Genomic DNA, 10687 nt, shown 5'->3' with positions numbered 1-10687 from the left:
AGAATAAGTGGCCATGAGAGACCCAGCCACAAATGATATATTTATAATGCAACCTCTATACCTAAGGCTCAGAGAAAATTGTGGAAGAGGAGATGGAAAGACTGTAAGAGCAGAGGTCAATAGTGTCTACACGATAAATAATATATATGACAGGGAAGCTTCACCTGTGAAATCTCAATAGTATTGTTGCCTAAGCAGGATCTGCACAGTGACGACACTCATTGACATACCAATGTGGATGTGAAAAGCTCAGAAGGTCTTATCCTTCATGACATAAAGAACTATAGGCAATCATTGTCTACAGAGAGAGAAAATCAGTTTTCTTCAAGGATGAGCTCTATTATATCCCATTGCAGTGTTCAACTGTAAAGAAATTGACAAGCCAGAAACGGCCTCAGTAGGATGTAGGCACGCATGTGCACATGTACACACACACACACACACATGAGAGAGAGAGAGAGAGAGAGAGAGAGAGACAGAGAGAGAGAGAGAGACAGAGAGAGAGACAGAGAGAGAGAGAGAGAGAGACAGAGAGAGAGAGAGAGACAGAGAGAGAGACAGAGAGAGACAGAGAGAGAGCGAGGAGAGAGAGACAGGAGAGACAAGAGAGGAGAGAAGAGAGAGAGAGAGAGAGAGAGAGAGAGAGAGAGAGAGAGAGAGAGAGAGAGAGAGAGAGAGAGAGACTGACTCTAGGTTTGGCATGAGTTCTTTGAAACCTCAGTGCCCACCCCAGTGATATGATTCCTCCAAGACCATACCTCCTAATCCTTTTAATCTCTTCAGATATTTCCACTCTGGTGACTAAGCATTTAAATATATGTGTCTATGGGAGCCATTCTAATTCAACCACCATACACATTCTCCCTTGAATTTTAAATAATCTATAGGTTGGCAATAATATTTAACATGATATAAATGCCATATAAATTGCTGCTATGTTGTTACAGGGATGAGAAGAAAAAATCATCTGCTCATGCTCAGTATGGATATAACACATACTTCATATTTTCTTTTAAAAATATTTATTTTTAATTAATTCACTTTACATCACAATTGTAGCCCTTCCTCATCTCCTTCTTTCCCCTTTCCCCTCCTCCCTTCCCTAGTCATCAGAAAGGGGGAGCCCTCCTCTCCTACCATCTGATCCCAGTCTCCCCAGTCTATCAAGTCTTATCTGGACTGCCTGCATACTCCTCCTCTGTGGCCTGGCAAGGCTGCTAAGCCAGGGGTAAGTGGCCAACAAGTGGGCAATAGAGTCCATGTCAGATGCAGCCCCTATTCTCATATTATGGGATGCACATGAAGATTGTGCTACTTATCAACTCCATCTGAGGAGGGGTTCTAGGTCCTCTCCATGCATGGTCCTTAGTTTATGCATCAGTCTCTGCAGAACCCAGATTTGTTGGCTCTGTTGGTCTCCTTGTGGAGCTCCTGTCCCCTTCAGGTCCTTCTATCACCCAACTCTTCCAGAAGACTCCCTGCTGTCTGCCACAAAGTTTGGCTGCAAGTCTCAGAATCTGCTCCATTTCCCTGTTAGGTGGAGTCTTTCAGAACACTTCTATCATAGGCTCCCATCTTGTTCCTTCTCTTCAACAAAAATATGGAAGGCTTCATGAATTTGCATGCTATCCTTTCACAAAGACCATGCTAATCTTCTCTGTATTGTTTCAATTTTAGTACATATGCTGCTGAAGTGAGCATGACACCCCATATTTCCAATATGAAGCTGGTTAAGCCTATGGATACAGAGCCTATGGATTTGAAGGGCTGACTGAACTTTATTAACTTTTACAACAATGGCCCCTAACCTATGACTGATACAGTATGCTTTTTTTTCCCCTCCAGAGCTGAAGACTGAACCCAGGGCCTTGTGCTTGCTAGGCAAGTGCTCTACTACTGAGATAAATCCCCAACCCCACAATATGCTTTTTTAGATGGATTAAATTATAATTGTTTATAGTTTAATATTACAGTTTTGAAGATTTATGTAGAGCTCTTATTTTTTGACATCAGATATTACTGAGTTATCTAGGCTGGTCTTAATGGACTCAGCAATCCTACTTAGCCTCCTAAGTATCCAATAGTACAGTCTTGTACTACTACATACAGTGCAGTACTTGTTTTGATGAGTAAAATACAAATTTATTTGAAAACACTGCTGGGTTCAGAGGAACATTTTGATCTCTTGTTTTTCCCAGTGGGTGATACCCTATTGTTTTCTGTCATGTTGGAGCTGGACACCCCAGATTCAGACCTACGGGGTACAAGAAACATCATAACCATAAAAGTTCAGACCTCAAGACTAATTAAAAGTCTCAGTAAGATTGCCTGCAGACAAGCCTCAACATTGCCTTGCTACTGTCTGTTGCTGATGTACATTGGAATGAAAAACATTCTTTCAGGACACATGGGGCTCAATATAATCAGGCACCATGGGTACTGACCTTGACTCTGATTTAGTATAAGGCTGCATCAAGACCTGAGCCTGGAGGTATTCTAAACTGTTTTCAGGTCAGTAGAGACCTACTGTACTGTTGAATGTGACAGGGCTTGTGCTGATGAGGTTTGCTTTTGTTATTTCCTATATTTTCTGTTAAGTATATTTAATTTTAGCTGGACAACTTTTATCAATTCTGTTTTTCTCTGTTATTCAATTTCTCTCTTTCTTTCAGTTTTGCCTGCCTTCCTTCCTTCTTTCCTTCCTTCCTTCCTTCCGACACTCTGTCTTACACAGACACACAGTCTTTGTGTGCACATATGTTCATGTGTTGCATGTGTTTGTGGAGGTGCATGTGGAGTCCAGAGGCTGACAGCTAGTGTCTTCCTCAGTTGCTCTTTACTTTTTTTTTTTAAAGACAAGATCTCTCTCATTGAATCCAGGGCTCACCAAGTTGGACAGTCTGGCTGGTTGGTGAGCTCCAGAGATCCACCTATCTCTGCCTTTTAGCACTGAAGTTAGAGACACACGACATCATGGCGGCAGACACTATAGCAACTGAGCCATCTCCCTAGTCCCCACTCGTTTCTTAATCTCTGAAAAGGAGAGATTTACAATTCTTCTAATTCTTAGAAACTGTCTCTATAGCTAGCTAGATATTATTTTAAAGATGCCAAGAGGTATATGAAGCAACTTTCTTAAAACCATCCTTAGTGACAGACTAGAATTTGTTCTTTCCACTAAGAAAACTGTTTAACAATTGAATCAAATAAATGTCATGAGGTTACAGAAAGTTGTCAGGCTCCCCAAAAATTCCTCCCACCCTTTCTTAGAGCTCTGCTTTAGAACTTCTACAGTGTTCTCTGAAGACAAAACACACTTGGACAATGTCAGATTCCCATTCATTCCATGACTGGTAGAATTATGGGCTAGGGACCACTTAGAATACTTCAGTCTCTTCCCTAGTGGTCAGAAATGGATGGAGCCAGGAAAGGGATACTCTAGTTACGTAGAACATATATTTCCTTAATACTTACCTACATGCAAAAGTGTGGAGAAGCAAAGATGGAGGGGAAGGAGCGTCTTGTCCTTTGTCTGGTTTTTGAAGGAGGCAATGATGGCAAAGCATCATAACATTCAGGAGATTGCAGCAGACATAACCAGTTGTCAGGTGAGTGTTCATTTATAGAACCTTGCCTCCACAGAGACCCAAAAAGCTAAATACATGACTTCATGGTTTCCTTTTGAGGAAGGAGTCCATATGAGTAGTCTTGCTGATAGGTTACAGGAAGAAGCAGTACAGGTGAGTTCTACCTTTCTTCTTGGTAGGGAAGGCAGGAAGGAACTGAGAATGTAGCCCATTGGTGGGTCATGGCACACATGACTTGTATTTGATCCCTAGCATTCTAAGAAAATTTAAGGAAGCTCATCACTAATACTAGATGCTGTTTATTTCCTTTCTTTTTGTCTCCAATAGAAATGTAAATCTCAGCCAGGTGCCCTGGTGGATGCCTGTAATCCCAGCACTCAGGGAGGCTGAGGCAGAGGCAGAGGCAGAGGCAGAGGCAGAGGCAGAGGCAGAGGCAGAAGCAGAGGCAGGCATATATCTGTGAGTTCAAAGCCAACCTGGTCTACAAAGTGAGTTGAGGACAGTCAAGGCTTCATAGAGAAACCTTGTCTAGAAAAACCAAAAAGAGAAGAAAAAAGAAGATTGTTATCTCAGGGGATCGTTTTGCAGTCATCAGGTAACAAGCATGTAAAGAAGGGCTAAGACATTTACAAAGATTCTAGATTTCACACGATCCATCTACTGAATCAACACCAACGGTGAACTGCAATGGTAATGTATAAAAGTTAAAGTTTGTCCACTCTTCTACTGAGGGACACTTAGGCTGTTTCCATGTTCTGGCTATTATGAATAAGGCTGCTATGAACATGGTTGAGCAAATTTTCTTGTTGTGTGCTGGAGCATCTTCTGGGTATATTCCAAGGAGTGGGATAGCTGGGTCTTGAGGAAGCCCTATTCTCATTTTTCTGAGATAGCACCAGATAGATTTCCAAAGTGGCTGTACTAGTTTGCATTCCCACCAGCAATGAAGGAGTGTTCCTCTCTCCCCACATCCTCACCAGCATGTGGTGTCGCTTGAGTTTTTGATCTTAGCCATTCTGACGGGTGTAAGATGGAATCTCAGAGTTGTTTTGATTTGCATTTCCCTGATGACTAAGGAGGTTGAGCATTTCTTTAAGTGTTTCTCAGCCATTTGATACTCCTCTGTTGAGAATTCTCTGTTTAGTTCCAAGCCCCATTTCTCAATTGGGTTATTCGGTTTGGTGGTGTTTAATTTCTTGAGTTCTTTATATATTTTGGATATTAGACCTTTGTCAGATGTAGGGTTGGTGAAGATTTTTTCCCAGTCTGTAGGCTGTCGCTTTGTTCTCTTGACAGTGTCTCCATATACACTATGGAATACTACTCAGCTATTAAAAACAAGGAATTCCTGAAATTTGTGGATAAATGGATTGAGCTAGAAATGATCATAATGAGTGAGTTAACCCAGAAGCAGAAAGAATCAAATGGTATATACTCACTTATATCTGCATACTAGCCCAAGGGGCATGTCCCATGAAAGCCTTCACTTACCAGGAAACTGGGACAGAGGGGAAGGCATCCTATTGGGACTCTAAATGAGAGACGCATGGGAGAATAGCAAAATAAAAGGATACAGATGGTCCTAGAAATCTACAAGTAGAACAATATGATAGGCAGATTTGGGCCCAGGGGTCCCGCTCAAACTAAGGCACCAGCCAAGGACAATACAGGAGGTAAACTTTAAACCCCTTCCCAGATCTAGCCAATGGTCAGAATATTCTCCACAGTTGAGTGGAGAGTGTGATACGACTTTCTCACGTACTCTGGTGCCTCACATTTGACCATGTCCCCTGGAGGGGGAGACCTGGTGGCACTCAGAGGAAGGACAGCAAGTAGCCAAGAAGAGACTTGATACCCTATGAGAATATACAGGGGGACGTAATCCCCCTCAGGAACAGTCATAGGGGAGGGGAATAATGGGAAAATGGGAGGGGGGAGGAATGGGAGGATACAAGGGATGGGATAAACACTGAGATGTAACAAGAATAAATTAATTAAAAAAAAAGTTAAAGTTTGGTTTGGAGCCATTATAAATTGGAATTACCATCACTGTGCTGCATGTGTTCTCAGAAGACATAAAGCATATAAGAAGTATTCCAGTAGGAATCTACCGTCAGAGGCGAGAAGGATTAAGTTCTATTTTAGGGTATAGCATTGAGATTCAGAGTTTTGATGCTTATAAACTGTGAGACCTTGGACCTGCTTATTCTTTCTCTGAGTGCCACCAGGCCTTCTCACCAAGGGGAAGTGGGTCAAATATGGGGCACCAGAATTCATGTCAGAGTCCCCACTCTCCACATAACTATGGAGAATGTCCTGTCCATTGGCTAGATCAGAGTAGGGGTTTGATGTTTACTGCCTGTATTGTTCTTGGTTGGTGCAATAGTTTGAGCAGACCCCCTTGGGCCCAGATCCACCCATAATGATGTTCTTCTTGTAGGTTTCTAGGACCCTCTGGATCCTTTTATTTCCCTATTCTCTTATATTTCTCTTACCTAGAGTCCCAATAGGATGTCTTCACATCTATCCCAATCAAAATGACTCTGAGTTTCCATCTTACTCCCATCAAAAACTCAAGTGACACCATATGCTGGAGAGGATGTGGAGAAAGAGGAACACTGTTCCATTGCTGGTGGGAATGCAAACTTGCACAACTTCTTTGAAAATCTGTCTGGTACTTTCTCAGAAAACTGGGAATAGGGCTTCCTCAAGACCCAGCTATTTCACTCCTTGGAATATACCCAAAAGATGCTCCACCACACAACAAGGGCATATGTTCAGCCATGTTCATAGCAGCCTTATTCATAATAGCCAGAACATGGAAACAGCCTAAATGTCCTTCACCAACATCTTTTATTCAGGGCTGAGACTCTTATTCCCAGGTTCTGGTAGCTGAAAACCCTAAGGTGGATTTTTATTTGCGAGTTATTCTCAGCCAAAGAAAAATGTCCTACTCAAGGTCAAATGATCCTTCCTGAAGGCAGCTTATATCCAGATATAGTTAGTACAAGGTTATAAAGGACAGGTGCTTACTGTACCTGAGAGATCTATAAAGGACATGCCAACTCCAGAGGTCTGGAAGTTTCCACTGAGGCCTCTGTTATGACTGTTTTCAATTGTTCTCAGCCTAGTCCTGTTCGCTCTTTCCCAGAGATGTAGATTCTGAAGCTACTCCCCAGTGATATTCTTGCAGGCACAAGTCCTCGTTTTACAAAGAAACCCTGAAAAATATTTTTTGCCTTATCTGCATATACAGACATGCAGATCCTTGCATACTTGAAGATGAAGGACAACCTAGACAGTATTTCTTTCTGGGCAAATCCCAGGCTTGTGTGTATATGTTTATGCATGTGTGGCCTATGTGGCATGTTTTTCATCTAAGATGAATGTTCCCATTATTAATTCTGGCAAATATTTATAAACTTCCTACATGTATCAAGCTGTGCACCAGGCTGTGCCCTCCTTAAGCTGTGGGCTAGTTGAGAAGATAGACATTAATCCTACAAATATATATTCCTTTTTAGACACAACTGTGACAAATCTATAAAGGAGTTGTTTGTGAGAAATTGAGGCTCAATGGAAGGGTCAGGAACTGAGGGATGAATAGAATGAGCTAGCCCAAGAGTGAGAAAAGACCATTCCAGTCAGATTCCAGTCAGTATTGTCTTTACTGGTTTTGTGGTAGGAAAGAATTAATGAAAACTGAAATGGGGGAGATACAGCTACAATTAAACACTGGGTGAGGGCTGTGTGAGGAAGGCCTTCTTACACATTGTCCTGTGTAGGAATAAGAGTCATTGTGGCTTTTGTTTTTTAACCAGTCATTCATCTACTTTTGAGTGGACCATGAGTGGCACCTATAGTTGGTGTGTGTGGGAAGGATTGTAAACTTTGTCACAGGTGAAAGCAGTCTTGGCGGCCTTTGCCCTTGGACACACCACGGATACTCCCTGAGAGTAACCTTGAGATAGACTGGGTGGAGCCATCCTGGACCTGGAATTCAGGAAGGGGAACCAAGGGACTCCACCTGGACTACTGTGTTTCTAATTGACCCTCAATGGGAGAGGAAGACTGCCCCTTGCACTTGAGAGACAAGCAGAGAGGAGCAGCAGGTTCAGACAGGGCTTGAGTGCATGTGGATCAGGAAGAGGATCAGCAAACAGGCCGGACCAGCGCACGGGCCAGAGACACCTAGGGACCCGTCCTGTGGAACGGATACCTGAAGGTTCACTCTTGTTTCCCTTTAATCTTTTTTTCCCTTTTGTGTAAGCTAGTTGGGTTGTATAATAAAGTTTAATTTTTAAGAAACAGAGCCAATGGGTGTGTAAAATTCAACATCTTCTGTTTCTCTCGGGGAAGGAGCTGCATGCAGTAAGTGTGAATCCTTTGGTCTTCCAGGGGCAGGCTCTGACCACAGGGAGGATATCTTCGTTTAGGTCTCCCCTTGTAGGTTAGAACTTCACAAGTTCTGGGCTCAGATGAACACAGTGAAAAGAAATGGTAAAGTTCAGAGAGAGAGAGAAGATGCAATTTGGATAACAAAGACTGAAGCCATCTTCTTCAAGTTGCCTTGAGCACAAATCAGACTATGGTCTCCATTGTTGGAGTCCTTTCTCCTGTTTCTCTTTTGCCCAAAGCTTGCTGAGAGAAAAGGATGCTCAAAGATCCCAGTGAGTATACACTGAGACCATATTGACCATCTGGGTCCAAGTCATTCAGAGTCTTTTCATCTTTATCAGAAAGTTTAGGTTTCATCTGACAAGCAGTGCAAATGCTTGCAAGGCTTACAAGCAGGAGAGAGTCCTGATCTGACAAACATTTTGAGAAGATTCTTCTTGCTCTGTGCATAACAGGAAGGGAGGTGTTTAATCCTGGGGCGGGCAGCATGTAGAACTCTTTCTCTATGTCTTTGGATTGGAAATAAATCTCAGGTCTTGACTTGAGGGGGACAGAAGCTGGCAGAGCCACCACAGGATCTGGTCCCATAGGGGGAACTATCAGATGCATCTCTTTGATTCCATCTGGAGCTGACAGAAGCAGCTTGGCTTCTTGTCCTGCCAGCCTGCTCAACCTCTGTGGCATGCTGACATTGTACTCTGGAACACAGGGCTAACACAGTGATCAGTGAGCTGCTATTATCAGTTAGTGATAGTGAAAAAAGAAGAAAAGGTAAAACTCAATAAGAAAAATAAAGTTTGGTTGTCAGAAGATAGACTGGTCACAATTCTTTTCATTTCTATGTAGTTTTTTTTTCTGCTGGTTATTTGGTGAGATGGGAAGATTGTTTGCTGAACTGGAGTAGAGAGAAAGGAGGGGGAAACCCTCCCCCGCAGTGGTTTGGCTATATGTTGTCTGGAAGAGGAAGCAGGAAATAGTGGTTGGTTTGGATAAGGGCTTGTTGGAAAGCAATGGGAGGGCCCACTCCAAATAAGGGGACAGGGAGGACTCACTGGGCAGTGGTTTGTAAGCAGAAAAAAGAGTCAGCAAATTTAGTAGGGCAAGGACTTGAAGGATTAGACATCCCAAGCCCACAAAAGGACGGGCGCAAGACAAAGTCAACTCAATGGGACAGACAGTAAAAAACTGCAAAGGAAAATGGGAACCTGTTGGCACAACTGGCCCAGCAGGAGGGGAGAGGCTGGTCTGAAAGGTCTTGTCAGAGGAGACAGCATCTGGACTGGACTTCAAGCCTGAGTAGGAATTCTTCAGGCTGGCACGAGAATGCAGCCCCCCAAATCTCAAACAAGGACCACCTGAACAACATGGAAGTAGGAAAGAACATAATCTGACACAGTCACATTCACTAGAGAAATGAAAACTTAACTAATCCAGTCCCCAGCTCTTGTTAAACTTCCTTATTATGTATTTTCTTCCCATGTGCCTTGTTCTTTTCACTGAAAATAAACCTGATAACTTTCTTTACTTCTCGTGCTATGAAAGCCTTCAGTGTTTGGTCAGGGGTTTGGCAGAATATCTCCAGAATGGTCTCTCTAATACTTATTTCTGTAGCCTCTTCATTTTAAGGCATTTAAAGCCACACACTACAGTAGTGTGAGAGGAGATCATGCTTAGAAATTGGTCCATTCCTAGAGCATCACACTGAATCAATGTGAACAGAAAGCTGGGGCTTGGATCTCAGAGACAAACTTTGAAGGACAACTTCTAATTAAGTCAGATCAGAAACCAAACATTTTGGTTTCAACTTGTGTTTTTTCTCTCCCAGGGAAGTTGCTAAAGTGGCAATGATTACAGATAAATATCCATCAAGACTGATTTCCCACCATGCTCTCTCTACTGCATAGCTTGCTTGTTTCAGTTACCCTGAGCAACTCAAAATGTCTGTGCATGCCATGCCACTCATCCTTTCTCTTTTTTCTAAACACATTTTTTATTGAAAAATAAAATAACCCATATTACATCTCGTTTGCTATCCCATCCCATGCATCCTCCCATTCCGTCCTCCTTCCCGCTTTCACCCCATTCCTCTTCCCTATGACTGTGACTGAGGGGGACCTCCTCCCCCTGAATATGATGCTAGGGTATCAGGTCTCTTCTTGGTAGTCTGCTATCCTTCCTCCGAGTGGCATCAGGCCTTCCCCTCAAGGGGATATGGCCAAATATGGGGCACCAGAGTTTGTTTGAAAGTCAGTCCCCAGTCTCCACTTAACTGTGGAGAATGTTCTGTCCCTTGGCTAGGTCTGGGTAGGGGTTTGATGATGACTGCACGTATTGTCCTTGGTTGATGCCTTAGATTGAGCAGAACCTCTGGGCCCAGATCCGCCCATCATAGTGTTCTTCTTGTAGGTTTCTAGGACCCTCTGGATCCATCTATTTCCCTATCTCCTATATTCTTCTCACCTAGAGTCTCAATAGGATGTTCTCACCTCTATCCCACGTTCCTGGTAAGTGAAGACTTTCATGAGACCTTCCACCTTGGGCTAGTGTCCAGTTATAAGTGAGTATATACCATTTGAGTCTCTCTGCTTCTGGGTTAGCTCACTCATTATGATCATTTCTAGTTCAATCCGTTTGTCCACAAATTTCAGGAATTCCTTGTTTTTAATAGCTGAATAGTATTCCATAGTGTAAATGTACCACAG

At 42.9% G+C, this 10687-nt stretch overlaps 1 non-coding gene across 1 annotated transcript; it reads right to left on the bottom strand.

Moving 5' to 3' along the window:
• Positions 1 to 1594: 1594 nt before the first annotated feature.
• Positions 1595 to 1701, bottom strand: LOC127201923 (U6 spliceosomal RNA). Its single transcript, XR_007832258.1, has one exon. It is a non-coding gene; the product is annotated as a U6 spliceosomal RNA (small nuclear RNA).
• Between the last annotated feature and the right edge of the window lie 8986 nt (positions 1702 to 10687).

The sequence above is a fragment of the Acomys russatus genome, chromosome 17 (genome assembly GCF_903995435.1).
Source record: "Acomys russatus chromosome 17, mAcoRus1.1, whole genome shotgun sequence".
NCBI lineage: Eukaryota > Metazoa > Chordata > Mammalia > Rodentia > Muridae > Acomys > Acomys russatus.
Note: the sequence above shows the minus strand (reverse complement) of the source record. Positions and strands in the feature narration are given on the sequence as shown.